Raw genomic sequence first — 6,106 nt, 5'->3', positions numbered from 1 at the left:
CTCTAAACCTCTAGAAACTGATTTTAACCAGTTTTGGGAAGACTTGTCATATATCATCCAGGACCATTTTGGTACCTGTTGTGAAGTATTTATTTTACGCCTGTCCTGAAAGAGAGATTTCACATAAAAGGGATTTGCTTTGAGGTGAAATAGTACATTTAGAAAACAAGTTGTACAAGCATTACAAATATAAATAGATTTTTTTGTATAAAATATATCAACTGCCGAAATATTTGTTTTACCTGTTTTAAAGAAAAAATGAGGGCTGAGCACACATCCTTGAGGGGCCCCAGTGTTGAAGATCAGGGTGAAGGATGTGATGTTTCCCACCCGCACTGCCTGGGGTCTGCCCGTCAGGAAGTTCAAAGTCCAATCACAGAAGGCGCTGTTGAGCCCGAGGTCTCTGAGCTTGATGACCAGCTTGGAGGGCACAATGGTGTTGAAAGCTGAACCGTATGCTGGCAAAATCATTTTTCCCAAGTTACTTCATTTTTCAAAGAAATTAAAAAAAAAAAAAAAAATGTCCTTTTCTTGAATCTTTCTTTTAAGCCTGTCCTTAAGCACATGATATAAAACTATATTTAGTCTTATAAAATGTATCAGAGGGACTTCCGGCGACGAGGAATGGAGTAAACGCATGTTTCTAGCTCCCACTACTTTTAAGATACAACTAACATTTAAACCTCTTCCCTGTATACAACTCGGGGATTTTGGTTTATTTTCTTTCTTTCCGTTAAATGGCTTCGAAAACAAGCAAAAAGGAGAAGAGTATGGTGGCTGAGAGGTGCAATCGACAATTACAAAGTGTGAAACACTTTAACAAAGCTTAAGACAAATTTTAATTTTATAAAACAAATTTACATTAGCAAAACACTTTTACCAAAGAAAAAACGATTTAACATGAACAAAAACAAATTAACTAGATGCAAAACTGTATTATCTGTGTTATCTGCGAGACATCGCCACAACGCAACGAGTCAAAATTCTCCACTATGTCCACTGCAGAGCCCTAGAGAGATAAGAGTTACGACACTCTTTGATGTCGCCGCCAGCCGGTCACGTGGTTTATGTATGCCGGGATAGTTCCAAACGCACTTCCGTGGCAATGCTTCTCTATGGCAAAAGCAGCACAAACATGCTCAAAATAGTCATAGATTAAACCAACGCTGTTATTTTTTAAAGATTGCTTTCATATTTACATGATGTGGTTACACTTTGTATGGATTGGCACTATTTACAAGTTTCGTTATTTAACGATATTTTGAGGGGAAAGTGTGGTAGCACAAGCAGGCTATGTTGCTGTCACTGCCAGGGCAGTCACGTCCGTAGTATAGTTGCGCTGCGCTGTCATGTTCTTCTATGGGACAGATAGACAGCAGCGATTGCGTTATTGAATGGTAAATATATATATATATAAAAAAACACACACCCCCAAGTACTTTTTCAGCTGTAATTGCATTATTGTATACTGTTTATTGACAGTTTTGCATTTGGTAAAGCTTGGTAGTGTAGTGCCAGGAAAAGGGAGTCGGTGTATTAAGAACAGAGTTCCAATCTTTATTAGCCATTAATAACAGAGAGGTTATCACATCAACTGCTGTGCTTGACGAGCTAGCAGGAATGCCAGCTAATGCTACAGGTGTTCCCACTAAAGGGTCCGTGTGGCAACACAATACGAGAGGTGAATTATGTCCAATAACGTGTCACCACACAAGCCCCCCCCAGAATTCACGTGTAAACAAAATCCGTATGGCGGGGAGGAACAATCCGCCTGCCCCCACGAGACCTGCGCACCGGAGTCGGTACAGCGACCTCCGCCCGTGCGGCCCCTGACAGAGGAGGGACCGGAACAACAGGTCCACACTCCCTGACAGGAATCAAAGCCGGGGGTCGGCCCGTCTCGGCGGCCGAGCCAGCACCACCGGCCGGTCCACGTCCAAGGGAGCAGCCTTCACCCGGTCAACCGAGACGTGCTCAGCCTTACTGCCCATGTCGACCACCAGGTGTTTTTCACCGTGTTCCAAAACCCGGAAAGGTCCATCGTAAGGGGGCTGCAGGGGGCCTCTGTGTGCGTCGTGACGAATGAAGACGTGCCCAGCCGAGCGTAGCTCCGCGGGAACTTGAGACCCCGACGCACCGTGCTGAGTAGTCGGGACTGGAGCGAAAGCCTCCGCCGCGTCACGCAGAAAAAATTGCTGGGCTGTGGCAGACCAGGGAGCTGATGCATTTGGGAGGAAATCCCCCGGAACTCTCAGCGGCTGACCGTAGACCATCTCCGCTGTAGAACACTGCAGATCTTCCTTAGGTGCGGTCCTCAGGCCCAGCATCACCCAGTATGTCGTCGAGGTAGACAAACACAAACGGCAGGTCCCGCAGCACCAAATCCTTCAGGCGCTGGAACGTCTGAGAGGCATTCTTGAGTCCAAAAGGCATCCTCAGGAACTCAAAAAGTCCAAAAGGCGTTATCACTGCTTGGGAATGTCCAGGGGGTGCATGGGAACCTGGTGGTATCCACGCACCAGGTCCACCTTGGAAAACACCCCCGTACCGGCCAGATGCGCCGAAAAGTCCTAAAAGTGCGGCACCGGATAGCGGTCAGGCGCAGTTGAGTCGTTCGGTTTGGGAACGACGTGCAGGGGGGAAGCCCAAGGACTGTCGGAGGGTTCAACCGCCGGGCCCTGGCGTAGACAGGAGGCAGTGACGTGGTGTTCCACGCCATGCTTAGTGGTAAGCGCAGAGAAGGTGGGTAGCGACAGGTCTGGAAACTCGGCCAACAGTCTGAGAAACGTGTCTGCCCCTGACAGCGAGCCTGACAGCCCGTTGTACGCTGCGCTGCCAAGTGTGCACACGAGGGAAGAAAACGTTAAGGCATCAACCAAACGCCTATTCTTAACGTCCACTAAGAGTCCATGAGCACACAAAAAATCCGCTCCGAGGAGGGGGAAAGAAATGTCCGTTGTCACGAAATCCCAGCTGAAACGCTGTTCTCCGATGCACAGACACATAGGCCTCACGCCGTACGTGCGAATGGGACCGCCGTTAGCCGTCGCCAATCACGGTCCGTGCCCCCCACTCAACGCTGGAACTACGCTCCGTTGAGCGCCCGTGTCACACAGAAACAGGCTCCCCGAAAAGCTGTCGCTGACGAAGAGGAGCCTGCACGTGCCACCGACGCTCAGAGCCACTACTGAGCGCCGGCCCCTCCGTTTCCCGGGGGTTTGTAGCTGCACGGAGCGATGCATCTCTTCACCCTTGTCCCAAAACGTGCGTGGTAAACGCACTCTCCGGCGTCTCCACGCCGGCTCGCCACATGCTTTCTTGACTGTAGGTGGGCCGCTGAGCGTCGCGGCTAACGTCTCTGCACCGGGCTGTTGTGTAGCCACGATCTGCTTCCTCAGCCAAAGCACGGGGCTCCGTGACAGGTGTGTTGGCCAGAGCCGTCTTGACCCGGGGAGGCAAGTGACGCAGGAAAATCTCCGTGAATAAAATCCGGGGATCTTCCCCCCCTAGCAGATTTAGCATTTTCTCCATTAGCTGGGATGGCTTGCTGTCTCCTAGGCCTTGAATGTCAAGTAACTGGCGAACCCTCTCCTTCGCAGATAAGCTACATGTCTTCAGGAGAAGGGCCTTAATCGCCTCATATTTGCCATGATGCGATGAATCCCACCAACCTGGACGACGCAGAGCTGCCCAGCGCTGCTACCACATGGTAGTATTTCAGGTCCTCGTCACGGACCTGTCGGCAGGCGAAGTGCGCCTCCACATGTGCGAACCATGCCTCCGCGGTGTGCTCCCAGAATTCCGGCAGCTTTACGAACACATCGCGTTCAGCCATGCTCGTTAATTTCCCGGAAACTTTCTCGGAAACGTCGGGGTCACCAGTGTAGTGCCAGGAAAAGGGAGTAGGAGGTGGTGTATTAAGAACAGAGTTCCAATCTTTATTAGCCATTAATAACAGAGAGGTTATCACATCAACTGCTCTGCTTGACGAGCTAGCAGGAATGCCAGCTAACGCTACAGGTGTTCCCACTAAAGGGTCCGTGTGACAACACAATACGAGAGGTGAATTATGTCCAATAACGTGTCACCACAGTAGCCTATTACTTAGATACGTTTGACATTTTTGGAGGGAAACGCTTGTGTTCATGTTAGCATGGGTAGCATGATCATGTTAAGACTATGAATATCATTTTACCACAACAGTGGATGAACAATTGATATATGTGTTTGAACAAGAACAACAGGAAGAACAAAGTAAAAGGGACGAACAAATGTGTGAACAAGTATTAAGAACAGTGTATGGAAAAAGTGATGTGTGTTAGAACAAAGTAAAATGAATGAGAAGGAGAACAAAGAGGGTTAGGGTTCAACAGAAAAAGATCAATTCAGACAAAAAACACAATTTTGATTAATCTAAAGCAGGGGTAGCCAACACGGTGCCCGCGGGCACTCAGTCGCCCGCAGGGGCAACGTGAGGCGCCCGCCGGGCACGTTCTAAAAATAGCTCACCAAGAAAATCCAAAATGTATAAAATACACAAAACAAAAAAGGAAATGTAATTAAAAGAATCTACCCTATGCATAAACAAAACCTAAATCATAGCGAACTCTATCTACTTACTACAACTCTATATCTATCTAACACCCCTCCTCCCCCCCACTCCCACAATGAATATCGACCAATCACGTTCTTGCTTGATTTGCGGGACCAGCGTTGCAGTCGGGAAGAAAAGCAATGTGGCACCTCCACGCTGATTTTCCTTCTGGCAGAATCGACACTACACATCATCCCCATTGAACACAGCCTAGTCATGCCAGCCTATACAACACATGAGGGGCAGAGTTTTACTCTGTGTGTTGTAACTTGCATATATTTGTTCCACTTGACGCACACACACGCATGGCGTAATCTCCAGGGGAGACATGTCCCCCGCTCTTTTCGAAATCCCGTTTGTGTCCCCCCACTTTACAAATATGTTTATTATTTTTTAACGCAAGCCGTCATCGCCACGGAGGAGCACACAGCCTGTGTGTGTGTGTGTGTGTGTGTGTGTGTGTGTGTGTGTGTGTGCGCGCGCGCGCGCGCGTGTGTGAGTGAGAGAGAGCACCCCATTTATCTATTTAATATATAAAGTAAGAAATCACTCCAATGTGTATAATAGGACAGTACAAAAAACAGTTTGAAAGGGGAGTGATTAGTAAAATATGCATAAATAAAAAGAAAGAATGCTAACTAGGTAACATAATGTTATTGGTTGTGATAAAGATGTTTGGATTATTGAAAAGTATACAGCTCCCTTTCATCTGAGTGTTGAGAGCTGTATCCATAAATTCATGTTGTGCTCAAAGTGCTCCAGATTGATGCATTTAACTTCAACATTTAAAAAAAAATCTTCCCGGGGGAGCATGGACCCCACTAGAGGAGGTGAGGTCCCCCCTGGAGGATGTGAGGCCCCCCCTAGAGGAGGTGAGGTTCACCCCCAAATAAAGCAGGTTAAAATAATTAAATTGCATTGTTCTTTTAGTAAACACTGAAAACGGGTCCCACAGACCCAAACAGCACAAAAAGGTTAAAGGTAAGCATATAATAATGTTAAAATGTGCTAAATATATACACTGCAAAAAACAAAAAAGAGAGGAGTAAAAGTAGCCCCCGACTTGTTTTATTTTTAGAAAGTAGCCCTCATCCTAAAAAAGGTTGGTGACCCCTGATCTAAAGTGTAAAACAATCTTCAACACAGACCAAATTAGTTAACAAAACATATGGTGGGGCAAAGAAACGATAAATTAAATTGAGAGAGTGGGAGACTGAAAATGATTACTATGATAAATATTCAAACTATTTACAGAAGCTCCTGTTGAACCATGGTTCAACAGAGCAACAAAAACAGGTTTGTCAACAATAAAATAAAAATGACGAGGCCACTTTGCCAGGGGGAGGTGATCCAGCGACGAGACAACAACAAAAAAGAGAAACTGAAAAAAGCTAGTAGGTTTGTTTGAGACAAGCAAGACCTGCGCAGTTGCGATCAACGTCTTGCTAGTGCGTTGCATGATGGTTAGTCATTTTGTCCGACTTGCTCTGGAGGCTCGCCCACATGAGACTT

The sequence above is a fragment of the Pseudochaenichthys georgianus genome, chromosome 5 (assembly GCF_902827115.2).
Source record: "Pseudochaenichthys georgianus chromosome 5, fPseGeo1.2, whole genome shotgun sequence".
NCBI classification, from domain to species: Eukaryota; Metazoa; Chordata; class Actinopteri; order Perciformes; family Channichthyidae; genus Pseudochaenichthys; species Pseudochaenichthys georgianus.
The sequence above is the reverse complement of the archived record's forward strand: the minus strand, read 5'-3'. Positions refer to the sequence as shown.